This window comes from Miniopterus schreibersii (assembly GCF_964146895.1).
Source record: "Miniopterus schreibersii genome assembly, chromosome: X".
NCBI classification, from domain to species: Eukaryota; Metazoa; Chordata; class Mammalia; order Chiroptera; family Miniopteridae; genus Miniopterus; species Miniopterus schreibersii.
Genome location: NC_138104.1, coordinates 33,894,267 through 33,911,968, shown reverse-complemented (window position 1 = coordinate 33,911,968; position 17,702 = coordinate 33,894,267). Strand labels below are relative to the sequence as shown.

At 37.8% G+C, this 17,702-nt stretch overlaps 1 pseudogene across 1 annotated transcript in view; it reads right to left on the bottom strand.

The window, feature by feature from the left end:
* The window catches only part of LOC308550923 (ubiquitin-ribosomal protein eS31 fusion protein pseudogene), a 1,162,334-nt pseudogene that overhangs the window by 546,745 nt on the left and 597,887 nt on the right, over positions 1-17,702 (bottom strand). The gene's annotated exons all lie outside the window — the stretch shown is intronic.

Genomic DNA, 17,702 nt, shown 5'->3' with positions numbered 1-17,702 from the left:
ACAGAATTTCACTCGCAATTTTAAAGTAGAGCAAGATAATTGAATATGGAATATCGGATAGATTATATATTTTATATATAATGTTGGTCTATATACAAGTCTATAGATGACTCAACGTATACATATATGTACAGTATAACATAATACATACTGGGTGTGTGTAGCATTCTCCAAATTTGACTTTAAAACATCTGAGGGCACGTTTGTAATTCATATGTGAATCTGCAGTCAGAACTTTGACCTGTCCTCAATAGTATGAGATAAACCTTGTGGTGGTCCCATAAGCTGAATTTCCTGTAAGAAATGGAAGTATATGTGATTCCGGAGGAATTATTTTTCTTTAAGAGCAACAATACATGTAGGGCGATGAGAGCAGCAATATCCCTCACAGCACCTCAATTTTGAGTGCACAGATTACATCCCCACTGACCTACTTCAGCACAGAGGCGCCTGTCCCCCCAGTGTTACATACACAGAGGGTGCTCCTCCCCTCCCAGATCTACCCTGATGGTCTTCAGAGGACCTTGCTGTTAATTCTTTGTTGAGCACCTAAATCCTGTACAAGGACACAGGTCCGTAAGAGCTACCTTAATGAGTATTAAGTGCCACTGTCACTTTCGTAAAAGCTTTCAGGGGTAGCGTGGAGCCAGCCTGTCCCTGCACTTTGGAAATATTTTCAGGTTTTAATGATGTAAACCAGCAATTTTCAACCTTTTTCATCTCATGGCACACATAAACTAATTACTAAATTTCTGCAACGCACCAGGGAGAAAACGACTTGGCTTTTGTGTATACATTTATATTAATTGAGGTAAAAGCTAAGCTTCTGCACTGCAGGTCTAATGACCTAGACGTTAATTGACCTCCAACACCGCAGTTCAGAGTCAGGCAGGGCAAAATGTTTTTTCTAAGGTGGTTTCACTTCTTGCCATTTCCCAGCCACTTTTTTCAACACCATTCATTCCTTTCTGCAGAACTGAGTTTTCATCTGATAATATTTTCCCCTGTCCTGAATGGCATCCTTTGGTATTTTTTTGTGAGACAAGTCAGTAGGAGATAAATCTCCTCATCTTTCCTTTATACCTTTGCTTTAGAGGGATAACTATACTGAATATAATGGAAGCATGGTCTCCATTGTTTCTGCAGAGAATTAAACAGAATTTTTATCATTGTTCCACTCTGCACAATTTCCAGACTGCCATTGCCTTGCGGATTTTTTTCTTTTCGGTTTTCAGCAATTTAACTCTGACATTACTGCATGTGTATTCCTAAATTTTTTCCTGTTTGGGGAATCACTGAGCATTTGGATTGTTAACTCTTTTTTCATTAAATTTGACAATTTTGTGGCCATTATGCTTTCACTTATTTGTTCTGCAACAATCTCACTCTTTTCTCCTTAATGGACTCTTATTACATGCACGTTAGATTATTTGATATTATCCAGCAAGTCCCTATGACTGTGTTCAATTTTTTTTTTCACTTTTGTGGTTCTCTCTTCTTGAGATTAAATAATTTCTATTAATTTGCCTTTGAGTTTACTGACTCTTCCTTCTGCCATCTCCAATCTTCTGTTAAGCTGATCCAGTATTATTTTCACTTAAATTATTATACTATTCAATTCTAGCACTTCCAGGTAAGATCATATATATTTTTTAGTTCTCTGACAAAGCCTATCTATTCAAGCATTAAGATCATATATTCCTTAGAGTGACGTTGCAAGATGGCAGATTAAGAGGTTCCAATGCTCTTTTCATCTCAAAAGCAATGAGTGAACAAACACTTACCAATGAAAATATCTCTTGGAGAGCTCCAGAGTATAATCGAGAAGTTGCAGAAACCTAGTTGAGCTCAAAAATTGAAGATGACCTCACAGAATAGGATAGGAAATATTTTAGCTGTGTCACCCCATCCCCCAGTATGACACAGCCATTCAGCAAGAGAGATGCCTGAGCCAGGACCTCCTCACTCTCTGGGAAAAGGAGAGAACCCCCAAGGTCTTGGCCAAAGCTGCGTGAAGTTTGTGCATGCTGCTTTCCTGTTAGACATAAAAAAATGTCACAGAATACTAACCTCAGATGAGGTTACTCTAAGACCTTGGTAAATGAGACAAAATAAGTCCATTTCATAATTTTTTGAAGTACAAACAAAAAGGTGACCACATAACATAAAATAACAAATACCTCCTCTCTTGGTCAACGTAAATGAGTATAATTTCTTTAGCAATTATAATGTTAACCTCATTCTAGTTTCCCTCCATATAAATAAGATTCATTGAGATATACGATCATGGAACTGTCCTCACATTCCAATAGCATTCAATCTATAATAAACCCACATTTCCTTAGACTTTCCCTTAAATCACCCAACCAAGTCCTAACTGCTACAATAGGTATTTTTTTACACCCACTAACTCAACATCCGGTGATTCTCCAGGTGTGTTTTCCCTCACTGCAATGAGGAATCGAACTAACTTGCTCAGCTACAGACACACTTCTGGTTGTCTGACTGGAGAGCATTGAGAAAAAGTACTTTCAAAGGAGTTAAGGTTTTACTAAAAGCTGATTTCCTACTATTAACAATGCAATCTTAAAAACAATGAAATACTCTCCTCAAATTATTGAAAGAAATTAGTACTTATCAAAAAGTTCTATGCCCAGTAAGTACATATTTTAACAAAAAAAAGTGAAATAAACACATTTCAATTAAACAAAAACTATAGGAGTTGGTCTCGGGTTGATCCTCATTAAAAAACACTTTAAAGAAAGATATAAGTCTGAGATAAAAAGAATAAAAAGCAGAGCAAAGAATGGGGTAAATATGAAATGATTTAAACAAATATTGGCTTATAAAATGATAGTATTATTTTTGAAAATTGAAAGAAAAAATACATTAAATAAATAGCTTATAAGCTGGGGTTTTTTGTTTGTTTTTTATGGAGTTTAAGAATACTAAGATTCTTGAATTTTTTTCTAGAGAAAAGGTATGGGATAACTTTAGACTTTGATAAATTAAGTAGGCATGAGTGATTACTATTAGATACATAAATTCTGTTTTGTTTATATAAAAGTTCTGGAATTAGATTCTGATGATGGATGCACAGCATTGCTAATGTACTAAATAAAATCCACTGGACACATCTTAAATTATCAGAATGGTTATTTTTATGACAATTTTGTCAACAAAGAGCACAACACACACACATATCTCCTAGATTTAAAATACTATTTTTCAGAAATATAACCACTGATTTTAACTCAAGAAAAAAATAACAAAAAAATGAGTAGATATATAATGAGTAAAAACATTGAATTAGTAGTGTAAAATCAAAGCCATAATGATATATCACCTCACACCTGTCAGAATGGCTGTCATCAATAAATCCACAAACAACAAGTGTCGAAGGTGTGGAGAAAAGGGAGCCCTAGTGCACTGCTGGTGGGAATGCAGACTGGTGCAGCCACTATGGAAAACAGTGTAGAGCTTCTTCAAAAAATTAAAAACGGAACTGCCTTATGACCCAGCAATTTCACTTCTGTATATATATGCAAATAAACCCAAAATACTAATTCAAAAAAATATAAGCATTATTTTCAATAGCCAGTATATGGAAACAAACCAAGCAATCATCAATAGGTGAGCAGATAAAAATGCGGTGGTATATATACACAATGGAATACTCCTCGGCCATAAAAAAGAAAGAAATCTTACCTTTTTCAAAAGCATGGATGGACCTAGAGGGGATTATGATAAATAAGTCAGAGAGCGCAAGACAAATATCATATGATTTCACTTACATGTGGAATCTAAAGAACAGAATAAATGAAAAAACAAAATAGAAATAGACTCATAGACACAGAGAAAAGACATGGTCACCAGAGGAGGAGGAAAATTGGGGAGCTGGGTGAAATGGTGAAGGGATTAAGAAGTACAAATTGGTGGTTACAAGATAGTCACAGGGATTTAAACTCAGCATAGGAAATATAGTCAATAACATTGTGATAACTATGTTTGTTACCAGGTGGGTACTTGAAATATTGGGGGATCACTTTGAAAAATATGATTGTCTAACCACTATTCTGTACACCTGAAACCAATAGAAAATGAGTATAAACTGTAATTGAAAAACAAATTTTAAAAAATAAAAGGTAAAATTTTTAAACATTTATATGATATTTTTAGAATCTCAAGGCAGATTATACAGTTTTTGCATCTATTTTACGTATTTTACACACCCAGAAAACACTGCAATATATGATGTTGCCAGTATCACCCTCATTAAAATTAAAATTTTCTGTTCATCAAATTATATCATAAAATGAGTCAATAACAAGACCAAACTATGTGGAGTTATTTGTAACATATAAAATAAATAAATGATCACTATACAAAATATAGTTAACTCCTGCAAAGAAAAAGAAAGAAATTTCAATAGAAATATGGGCAAAATGCTTAGAATCAACATTTAATAAAAAAGGAAATCCAAATAGCCAATAAACTGGGAAATATTTACCCAACTTCATCATTAAGCAAATACAAAGTAAATCCAACAATAAATAGCACTGTGCTTCCATCAGACTGGCAAAAATTATGAAGTCTATCTTTATTAAATATTGACAGGGATATGCTGTAAGGAGAGCTTTCACACAATGACGATTGGCATATAAATTGGTACAAACACTTTGTGAAATAGTTGGTTATTAATTAATTTTCTTAAAGATATTTAGCTACTATTAATGAATTATCTCACTCCAAGGAAAACACTTGAAGAACTCCTTTACATGTGCACCAGGAAACATGTATTAGTTGTATTTATAGCATCATTTTTCATAATAGTTAAGACGGAAAGAATTCAAATATCTGTCAATAGTACGATTGTCAAACATATAAGTCATTTTAAAGCAATTAAAATATAAATGCTGAAGCTATATGAAATATAGGTGAGCTTTACAAGCATAATGTTAAGCAAACTAAGACAAACAAAAGAATGCATATGCGATTTCATTTATATACGTTTCAAATATAGGAAAAAGCTAAACTAAATTACTTAGTGATGCATACATAGATGGTTAAACCATAATGAAAGAAAGGGCATGGTTGTCACAAAAGTCAGGCTTTTTATTCTAAGTAGGAGGGAGATTTATTTGCTGGAGTGAGGATGAACTGGAGGCTTCTGCGGTACTGGCAGTGTATTTCTTGACCAAGGTGTGGTTATATCAGTTTTCACTTCATAAATTTTCATTAAGCTGAAAGTATAGGTTTTATGGCCTCTTCTTTTAAAAAAAAAATATATATATATATGTTTTTATTGATTTCAGAGAGAGGAAGGGAGAGGGAGAGAGAGAGAAACATCAATGATGAGAGAGTCATGGATCGGCTGCCTCCTGCATGCCCCCTGCTGGGGATCGAACCTTGATCTCCTGGATCCTAGGTCGATGCACAATCACTGAGCCATGCCCTGCGGGGCTATGCACGTTTCTTTATATGTGGTATATCTTACAACACACACACACACACACAATTAAATATTCTTGACAGCTATGAACAAGACATACTTAAAAAACAAGACATGCTTGAAATAAAGCTGAATTACATTGCATTACATTAAAAACAATTAAGTCAAACCTAGTTTGGGAAAATTAACTAATTACTACTTCACGACATAAACTTATCTTAACTTCTGCAATTATAAATGGTAAATAGCTAGTAAATTTGTGTGTCACAGTTTAGCGATGTATAAGACCACTTTAAGGTTTTAGTGTATGAAAGGGAATTAACACAAATAAAATTTATGGCATTAAAATTGTATAGACTACATTGGGTCTTGCAATAGATTAGGAAAAAGCCTTACTAGGAGGAGAAAATGAGACTTTCTGTTTGTGTCAAGTTTTAGCAGCTTCAAATATTCCGTATAGATATTCCTGCAGATATTATCATTACCCCTGGTTTCAGCCCTAGCTAATTCTTGGCAAGATAGGAACCCTGTTTTCCTCAGGGGTAACAGACTGATTCTAGCTGCCCTGACTTCCTTCCCTAACTATCACTATTCCCATTGCTTAGAGGCAGAATAAATAGTCATAGTCTCCCATACTCTATACCTTACTGCTAGTGTTGTTTTCCACAGCAGGTGTATTGGCATCAGTGTGGGAGCTTTTTTCAAAAGCTTGTTGAGAGTTTTTGTTATCAGATTTTAAATAAAAACTTAGATCAATTTTTATTTGCTAACAATAGCAGATACTTTTTTCTCCAAAATTTGGTTAATCACTAATGTGTTCAAAATAAAAAAGGTTCACCAAAAAAAAAATATTGCTTATCTTAGCAGTTTCTCAGCCTTTGCTACCACAAGTCTTGATTCCTTAGAGTATATCAAATGAGGCACCGTAACACGATTGCGTATGTAACGTTTTCCTCATTTACAGGTCCTCTGGGACATTCAAGTTGTGGTTTCACGATTTTATCCGTAGTCATTATTGTTACATTCGATATAGGATTGAACAACACCTTGCATCATTTATGTTGCCAAGTTATGCTACCATATAAACACATGGACTGACATATAGTTTGGCTTTTACTCAGTATCTTAAATAATTTTAAAATTAAGTGTATATGACTATAGGAAGTACCGTCAACTGAAATAATATTTTGTTTTCCTTTCCAATTGAAAAACTTAGTTGATGTCTATTTTGTACTATATGAGTATTGCTACCCCAGCTTTTTTTTCATTTCCATTTGCATGAAATATTTTTTCCATCCCTTCATTTTCAATCTATGTGAGTCTTTTGTTCTGAGGTGGGTCTCTTGTAGGCAGCAAATATATGGGTCATGTTTTCTTATCTATTCAGCTACCCCATGTCTTTTGATTGGGGCATTTAATCCATTTACATATAAGGTTATTAATGATAGGTACTTATTTATTGTCATGCTCTCTTTTTGTCTGTGTTCCTCTCTTTCAGAGGGAAGGTGGGGGGAGGTGGGGGGGGAGAGATTAACCAAAGAATTTATGTGCATATATGCACAACCCAGGGACACAGACAATAGTGTGGTGAAGGCCTGGGGCAGGGGGAGTGGGTGGGGGGGGGACTGGGTTAATGGGGGGAAAAGGACATCTGAAATATTTTCAACAATAAAGATAAATTTAAAAAAAACAAAAAAACAAAAAACAAAATTTAGTTGACATATTTTATTAACAAACTTTAATAATAATGTGTTTCAACTTCATGGTCTTCAGACAGAGGTACATCATGTAAGTAAAGGAAACTTGAGAACCATACTAAATCAATACAAAATTCAACAACCAACTCTGTTTAAGAAAACATTTACTTACAGCGAAATGGGTTTAGAATATGATACATTTGTGTGCATCCAAATTTCTTTTCTCAGGACCCCTTTACACTCTTAAAAAATATTGCAGAAAGACAGAAAGCACACTCCTCTCCCTATTCCTCCCCTGATGCACAAGTAAAATCCCTGAATATTTCAAACAAACATAAGAAGACTCCAAAAAATAGGAAGCAAATGACAGAACAACTAGAAACTTTATAACCCAAGGAAAGACAAATGGTGATTTCCCGGGTCTTTCTTTGTGCCTCATATATCTCAAACTCAGAATGGAAAATCCAGCAATCTGGAAATGACAAGAGGTGCAGAAAATAAATCTCTTACGAAAGTCTGCTCTCTCTAGCCAAAGGACCAGAAAAGAACAGCGTATAAGAAAGAAAATCTTTAGCCAATAACTGCTGAACCCAGCCAAACATCACAGTAAAAACAAACAGGAAAAAAAGGTGGCCCCAATCCTCATTTACACCAGGAATGGCCAAATGGGGAGCCTATATTTACACTTTCACCAGACTAACAAGTCCCCCCTCCCCTTTCTTGTCAGACTGGTGTAAGAGAAGATGAGTGAGTACCAGAAATTTCATTATTGCGGAGGGTGATGAACCCCTCCCCCATGCGTATTTCCAACACCTCAAGAAAAGAAGTACTTAAGCATCGACCTAACAAAACATGTACAGAATTTGTGTGCTGAAAATTGCAAAACTCTCATGATAAGGGTTAAAGTGGGATTAAATAAATGGAGAGACACACTGTGTTCATGGATTGTACGACGTATTATGATGTCATTTCTCCCCAGATTGAATGCTGGTTTAAAACAATTGCTATCAAAATCCCCAGCAAAGTTTCTGGAGATAGAGATAAGATTATTCTAAGGTTTCTATGGAAAAGTAATAAATTAGAATAAGTTAAACAATCTTGAAAAAGAAGAAAAAAGTGTTTGTATGTGGGTGGTCGTGAATCAGTCTGTGTGCTTCTCAGGCTGTGTGGTATTGGTGAAAAGATAGACAAATAGATAAATGGAACAAAATACAGAGGCCAGAAATTGCTCCACACAAGTACAGCAAGCTGATTTCTGACAAAGGTGCTAAAGCAATTCAATGGAGGGACAATCACTGTTTAACCAAATCCTGCTGGAACGTTTAGATTTCATAGGCAAAGAAATGAATCTCTACCTAAATTTTGTATAAAGTATGATGTTTAAATCAGAATGGGTCACAGATTTAGATGTAAAACATTAAAGTATAAAATTTTGAGAAAATAATAGAACAAAATCTAGGGCTTGACACGGTTTCTATGTCCAACAAAGAGTACTTAAACTTGGTACCAAAAGTACAATCTATAAAAGGAAATACTAAGTTAGACCTCATAAAAATTAAAATATTTTGCTCTAACTGGTACCACGTTAAGAGGATGAAAAGACAAGGTACCTATTGAGAGAAAAATTATTTGTAAACCAAAAGGGCATATCTGGAATGTATGAAATCATACAAAACTTAATAGTAAGAAGAAAACAGCAATTCAAATAGAAAGTTGGAGAAAGATATGAAGGGACATAAGCATATGAAATGAGGTTCAACAGCATTAGCCATTGAGAAAAAGCAAATTAAACCACAGGGAGATCTCTCTCCACACCCATCAGAATGGATAAGTAAGAAAGGGGTGATGGCACAAAGTGTTGGCAAGGTTGCAGAGAAAGTTGATCACTTATACATTGCTGATAGAAATGAAATATAACATAGCTATTTTCTGTCAGAAATTCAAATCTTATCAGGTACATCACATACTGTCATTTGTTTCACTTAAAGTGCATGCTTATGTCATCAATTTTAGAGAATATGCCTGCTAAATACCCATGGTTGAATAACCATGTATCATGGGTTGAATGGTGTACCCTAAAAAGGTATGTTGAAGTCCTAGTACCTGGGACCTCAGAATATGAGATTGCTTAGAAATAGGGACTTTACAGAGGTTATCAAGTTCAGATGAAGTCATTAGGGTGGGCCCTGATCCAATAAAATTGGTGTCATTATGGAAAGAGGAATTATAGACACAGAAACAGACATGCACAGAGTGAGGGTGACATGAAGACACAGGGAGGAGATGGCCATGGAAATGTCGTGATACATTTACAAGCCAAGGAGCAGCAAGGATTGCTGGCAAACAGCAGAAACTAGCAAAGGCCGACACCTAGGTTTCAAAACAATGAAACAACAAATTTTTGTTGTGTTGAGCCACTGAGTTTTTGGTACTTTGTTATGGCAGCGTAGAAATACGCTACACCATAGTGTGTCTTTAACTCATTCTGTCTAGTGAAAATGTTCCATGAGAAATAGACAAGTTCAACTCACTTTTCGAAAGATCACATGAAACATTTTTTTTTCCTCAATAATAAAAATTATACCTTGGTAGAGAAGTTTTTTTGCATGATTTCATTTTGTCACACAACATTAAAAAGATGTGCACTCAAGAGCAAACATTTAATATAATTAATCATTTTACTGCCCGGACGGGCATGGCTCAGAGGTTGAGCATCGACCTGGGATCCAGGCCATGGTGGTTCGATTCCCAGTCAGGGCACATTCCCCAGTTGCGGGCTTGATCCCCAGCAGGGGGCGTGCAGGAGGCAGCCGATCCATGACTCTCTCATCATTGATGTTTCTCTCTCTCTCCCTCTCCTTTCTTCTCTCTGAAATCAATAAAGATATATTAAAAATAATAATTTTACTGATTAAGCAAGGTCATTCTTAAGTGACTTTTTCTCTTCGCCTCTTTCTTTGAAAAACCGTGACTGTGTGACATAAAATATACTAGGACTACTAGCATTTTTGGTGTTACCACCTTGACAATCAATTAGATGGAATATGTATATGGTAATGAGCCATTTGAGAGGAGAATAGCACGTTAGGGATGGCCAAAGACAAAATATTCGTTTTGTTTCCTATTGCTGCTATAACAAATTACCACAACCTTGTACCCTAAATTAACACACACTTATTTCCTTTCAGTTGTGGCTATCAGAAATCCAGAATGTGTCCTACTTACTCAGCTAAATTCAAGGTGTCAGCCAGGCTGAACTCCTTCTGGAGACTGTAGGGGAGAATTTGTTTCCTTGCATTTTTTAGGTTTTACAGGCTATCTGCATTCCTTACTTCAAGGCCCCCAGCTTAAAAGTCATGGGGATAGCCTGGCCGGCATGGCTCAGTGGTTGAGCATCGACTTAGGATCCAGGAGATCGAGGTTCGATTCCCAGTCAGGGCACATGCCCAGGTTGTGGGCTCGATCCCCAGCAGGGGACGTGAGGGAGACAGCTGATCAATGACTCTCTCATCATTGATGTTTGTCTCTCTCTCTCTCTCTCTCCCCCCATCCCTTCCTCTCCAAAATCAATAAAGAAATATTTTTTAAAAAAATAGTCATGGGGATAGCATCTTCAAATCTCTCTCTGACCCTGAGTAGTTTTACTCCTTCTTATAAAGACTCAGGTGACTAAATTGGGCCTACCTGGATAATCCTAATAAAGTCTTTATCTTAAGATCCTTAACTGCACCACAGCTGCAAAGTTTCTTTTGTCATGTAAAGTAGAATGTCCAGAGGTCCTGGGGATAAGAGATCTTTGAGAGCCATTATTTGACCTACCACAATATGTTACGCATTTAACCAAGCCATTTTAGTTTTGGTTCTCGGTCACATAAAGGCAAATACATGTCCAAGCTATTATGTACTGATTCTAACATAGTTCAGGCATCTCATCTTTTCTTATGTTATCTTAGACAACCTGGAAAAATCATATCAATCAAATTTTTATTACATTTATGGCTTCTTTAAAGAAAGGATTTATGTGGGTGGCATACTGCCTCTCTGTATTTCAAGGTACGTCTCAAGTGTTAGCTAAGGAGTAGTTCTTCCACACTTCCTCTCACTTCTTTTTTGTTGTTTTTTGTTTTGTTTTTAACTATATCTTTATTGATTTCAAAGGGAGGGAGAGAGAGAGATAGAAACACCAATGATGAGAGAGTCGTTGATCAGCTGCCTCCTGCATGCCCCTGACTGGGGATGGAGCCCGAAACCCGGGCCTGTGCCCTGGCCGGGAATCGAACCTCGATCTCCTGGATCCTAGGTCGATGCTCATCCACTGAGTCACACTGCCTGGAATCTTCTCACTTCTTGACATTAGCTTCAACCTGTTTCCACTACTTTAGCAAGCTGGGTAACATTAGCAAACATTTACAAGCACTACTGGTAAAGGAAGAGACAATGGAAAGAGAAGGTGATGAAAAGAAGTTATATCTAGTCATTTTACTGTTAGAATATTCTCCACCTGGTTGGAAATGTCAAAATGAACTGAAGATTTTTACAGTATCCAAAATAAAACAAATTGATACAAAGTATCTTTTTAATATGTTACATTTGTGCATTGCCTCCCCTCTCATTCCAGACTTAAGTATATTTATAATAATGCATAAGCAATCATAAGGTCTGTGTGGCAACCTGGTTCAATAGAATATAAATAAATCAACTGAATGTACAGTTATGTAAACTGAAACATTGTATGTTTAGGTAGATTTAAGATATTACATTTTTTATTATCAGGGTAAATTGGGATTTAAATTACTTAATTACTTGAACACTCCTTTATTTGTTGTTTGGATATTAATCATACAAACTGAAAACTGCAAAAATTTCCATTTTATTTATTTATTTATTATTTATTTATTATTTATTTATTTATTTATTGGTCCTCACCTGAGGATATATTTTTTCCCATTGCTTTTTCAGAGAGAGTGGAAGGGGGAGAAAGAGAGAGAAACATGGATGTGAGAAAGACACACCCATTGGTTGTCTCCCGCACACACCAGGAATGGGGCCGAGCCTGCAAGCTAGGTAGGTGCCCTTGGCCAGAATCGAACACGGAACCCTTCAGTCCACGGGCGAATGCTCTAAGCACTGAGAAAAACTGGCTGGGGCTCCATTTTACATTTAACCTCAATTTTATTTTTTACTAGGTTTTCTGACATTAAATATTAAAAGTATACTAAGCCATATCTTTATTTTATATGAATGAAAAGCAACAACACTTATCTTCCTGTTTGTTGCACAACCAAAAGATATGTTCTTTTATCCTATCAACCTTGATCATTCAAAGAGAAAAATGCCAGATATTATCTAATCTGTAATTTGATAAAATTTTAAATGAATGTCAGTTTATACAATGTGTAGTTTACCTTATGGAAGTAAGACATATTTATTTAATACAACTGAATATGTGAAAAGCCTCACTTTAAATTATGGGGAAGACAGGTTAAATATATATAAATAGGTGAAGAAAAAAAATCCCTAGCCAGATAAAAGATAAGCCAAGTGTGAATGTGGAAAGTAAAATGCTTGATGCCAAAATTACTTCTGTCCAGTTTGGCCATTTAATTTAAGAAGTACAAAGGGCTAAATAAATGTCGACGCTCTATTCTGTTGGTGGGAAATTGCTGCACGGTAACAACGGGTGATAATGCAGCCACTCACGTGTTCAAATGACAGAAAATTGATTAGAAAGAGTGCCCAGAAATATTCAATTTGCTTTTGCAGTCCAAACTCTGGCTGTGAAAAATAAATTTTACAAATCAATAAAAACAACCAACTGCAAAATATTTCATACTCTTATTTAACACAGTCTGTCGATAGATGAGGTGGATTATTTCAATTGATCTGGAGGTCAACATACTGAATAATAAGTTTGCTTAAAACTTATTAGAAAGCTCTATTCAGCTCTCCCTAATTGAAATCACTCTTATGGTCACTGCTACAGATATGTGTATTAAAACCTATTATTAGGAAAGTTCCAGAGACAACTAAGATAAAGGAATTTGGAAATTCACTGGCAAGAAGCTCAATGTCTTATATTATTCAACATATGATTTTAGTAAAATTTCTTTAGTTAAAACTCAGGGTAATTATGTTGATTTACAAGTGCAGCAAATATATAAGTAAAAGCTTATATCATTACATATTTTATTTTTAAATGTGCATTGTTTTTACCAGTGTTTTTGTTGTTGGTTTTGTACTTTTAGGTGGTATTTCAACAGGAAGATTAACTAAATCAAAATAGTTGGGTCAAATGACTCTCTTTCTTTATTATATAAGAGAGAGAGATTAAGAAAAGAGATGTTTTTATTTGTATTTCCTATTCTTGATTAAGAGGTACTGCAGATGGTTCTCTAATTAGTTTTATTTTCTTCCTTCTTTGACCCAGTAACCTAAGTTTATGCCAAAAGGTGCATGATCAATACCCCCCCCCCACACACACACACAATTACACTGATTGGTTTAAATTGGTCAAACTACAGTGAAGTACTTAGGCTGCTATGACCCTTGAATGCCTGGAACTGCTGCAGCCATTGTGCGACCATGAGTAAATTCAGCCAGAAGAAAATGTTAGCAGGTTAAGTAAGGAAGGAATATTTCCAGAACTCTCTATAGACTATGGCTGAAGCATACCCACTTCTACACTTTTTCTTTTATGCGAGCCAATAAATTCACTTTATTATATGAAGAATATTGAGTTGGATTTTCTATAACTTGCAACTGAATATATTTTTACATATATCATTTGTATATGAGATGTCAATCGCTATCTGTACCATCTTCAGCCTGCTTATTAAAGAAGTTGTCTCAGAAACAGCCATTCCCGAGAGGAGAAACCCGATGGCAAGTAGGTAGCAGCTGCACCCGCCGCCTCCCGCAACCACATCAAAATCACAACTAAAATACAGAACCACCGTCACTCAGAGCCTCCTGGGATCCGGCCGCACAGAAGCCCCGCAACCAGGGAGCTGAGGCGGCCCCGAGAGCAGGAGGAGGGGCGGGGACGGGGCGGGCGGGGCCGGATCCCAGAGACAGGCCGCGGGCCACACCCGGGGCCGGGGAAACCCGGAGGGAATCTCGGGGGGGGGTTTCCCGGAGGAGGGGGGGTCCCAGCCCCCCAGCAGCCCCCAGCCCAGGGCTCCAGGCCGGGAAGAGACATCCCCACACCTTCAGGAGGTGAAACCAGCGGGGACTGTCCCTGAGGGTCACCGAGGCTGCGGGAGCCCCAGCAGCTCCTCTAAAGGGCCCGGCACGGACTCACTCGGACGCTCCCTCTGAGCCCAGTGCCGGGCAGCGGCCTGAGAGGACCCGGGACACTCGGGGGGGAACTAACCTGCCTGAGATCCGGGCGAGAGGCGGAGGGCGGCTTCCTCCCAGGCAGAAGGGCTGGCGGAGGCCATGGCTCCTGTGGCGAGTCCTCCCCACACACAGCCGGCAGGCAGGCGCCATGTTTGCATCACCAGCACCTGACCCACACCCTTGGCCCCGCCCCGTGATTCCCGGAGGCCCCGCCCCTCCCACCTGCAGGCTCGTCCAGGCCATTTCCAGGGGCTTTTCTGTGCAAGTGGCCTCTCGAGCCTCATGCTTAGGACTTTCCTAAAATCTCTCAAACAAGCAGCAGCTGCCCCATATGGCGTGATAAGCGGCCCCAGGCCTGGCACTAGCGGCAGCTGCACTGGCTCATAGCTGGGCCTCTCCTGGGCACCGCCAAGCCCAGCACAAGGAGCAGCCAACTACGGTTTGCTGTGTGGCTCATGCTGGGGGGCCCTGGGCAAGGCACTGGCACAGGCTGACTTTGCACCTCCCGGGAGGGAGGCCCCAGAGACAGTGCACCTGGTGGCCAGACTTGACCACACTGGATTACAACCCTACCACAGCCAAGAGTGACACACTCAAGGGGAGCACTTAGTGAACACCAAAGCTCCACTGAAGTCAATCCTGCTTCATAGGGGTGTCTCCAGGACAGCAGCTCTCTGGCTGTAGCTGCAGCTGGTCCTCACAGCAGATTGGCCTGGGGGTCAGTTCCTCCCAGTGATGCCAACAGCAACCAAGGCTCAACTACAACAGGACAGTGCACACAGCCCACACAGGGGAGCACCTAGAAGGCCCAGCTCAGGTGACTGGGGAGGCTGAGCCACTGGACCCTACAGGACACCTACTACTCAAAGCCACTCTACAAATTCTAGGAGACATAGCAGCTCTACCTAATACATAGAAACAAACACCTGGAAGCAGTCAAAATGTGGAGGCAAAAAAAAAACATGTCACAAAGGAAAGAACAGAAGAAATCTCTAGAAGAGGAACTAAATGAAATAGAACAAAGCAAGCTAACAGATACAGAGTTCAGAGTTTTGGTTATAAGGATGCTCAGCCATATTAGTAAGAGTTTAACGAAAACAACTGAGAAAATCGATGACATAATAAAGGTCCAATTTGAAATGAAGGCTACACGAACTGAAATGAAGAATAATTTACAGGGAATCAACAGTAAAGTAGAGGACACTGAGAATCAAATCAGCAATTTGGAACATGAGGAAACAAAAAACACCCAACCAGAAGAGCAAAAAGAAAAAAGAATCCAGAAATATGAAGTTAGTGTAAGGAGCCTCGGGGACAACTTCAAAAGCCCAACATTCATATTATTGGGGTGTCAGAAGGAGAGAAAAGAGAGCAAGAAATTGAAAACCTATTTGAAAAAATAGTTACAGGAAACTTACCCTACTGGGGAAAGAAATAGACTTACAAGTCCAGGAAGCACAGAGGGTCCCAAACAAGAGGAACCCAAAGAGGCCCACAGCAAGGCACATCATAATTAAAATGCCAAAGGTTAAAGACAAAGAGAGAATCTTAAAAGCAGCAAGACAAAAGCAGTTAATTACATACAAGGGAGCACCCATACGATTATCAGCTGATTTCTCAACAGAAACTTTGCAGGCCAGAAGGGAGTGGCAAGAAATATTTAAACTGAAGAAAAACATGGAACTACAGCCAAGATTGCTCTACCCAGCAAAGCAATCATTTAGAATTGAAGGTCAGATAAAGAGCTTCTCAGACAAGGAAAAGCTAAAGGAGTTCACCACCACCAAACCAGCACTACAGGAAATGTTGAAGGGTCTTCTTTAAGAAGAAGCTAATGAGCAAAAGAATCTGATGAACTAAATAGATCCAGAGACATTGACGCATATAACAGATGATCATATTTCAGAGGAAAGAGAGAAGGGGGGTGGAGGGAGGGAAGACATTAACCAAAGTAGTTATATGCATATACGCATAACCCATGGACACAGACAATGATGGGGTGAAGGCCTGGGGAGGGGGTGGGAGCAAGGTGGAGGGGGTCAATTGGGGGGAAAAAATGGGACGCCTGTAATACTTTCAACAATAAAGATAAATTTAAAAATAAAATAAAAAAGAAAGAAACAGCCATTCCCAACTACACACGATTGAACAAGAAGTGAGCAGTTGATAAAAATTGGTTCGCATAGCTGAGATCCATAATCTACATGGCCTGGTACAAAAAGTTAAAATGGTTTCTGGAAATTAGAAACTTAGGCAATGAAGATGTTAAGAGGTGGAATCAAAGTAATAAAAGAAGGGTAGCATAATCAGTGTTAAAGAGTTCTTATAGCTAACTGGTCAGCTGCAATTATGAAGAAACATAAACTACATATTAGTAAAGGAAGCCAGCTTGTAGAAAGTAAAGTGAAGACAATGAGTTGAGAGAGAAAGTGGCTGACAGAGAAAAATAGGGAGAAACAGACACCTAATAGATTGTCTAACTGGTCTCCTGCCTACAGCTTGTCTGCGCTCCAGGGATGCAAAGATGGTTCGACATCTGCAATCAAAAATAGGATACACTACATTTAAAAAATTAAGAACAGAAATTATATAATAACCTTGATGGATACAGATAAAGCATTTGATAAAATTCAACATCTGTCTATAATAAAAAAATAACTCTCAACAAAGTGAGTATAGAGAGAATGTACCCCGACATAATAAAGGCCAGATATGACAAGCCCACAGCTAACATCATACTGAATGATAAAACGCTGCACACCTTTGCTCTAAGATAAGAACAACACAAGTGCATCCACTCTCACCGCTTGTTTTCAACATAATACTAGAAGTTTTAGCTTGAGAAATAAGGCAAGAAAAAAAGGCATGCAAATTGGAAAAAAGGAAAACTGTCGCTCTCTGCAGATGATGTAATTTTATGTGTAGAAAACCCTGAAGACCCACCAAAAACTGTTAGAACTAATAAATTCAGTAAAGTTTCAAGATACAAAATCAATATACAAAACTTGTCGCATTTTTATACACTAACAATAAAAATTCAGAAAGAGAAATGAAGAAACAATTCCATTCACATTGTATCAAAAGGATAAAATACCTAGAAATAAATTTAACCAAAGAAGTGAAAGACTTGTACTCTGAAAACTATAAGACATTGATGCAAAAAAGTGAGAAAACACAAATAAATGGAACACTATTCTGTGCTCATGGACTGAAAA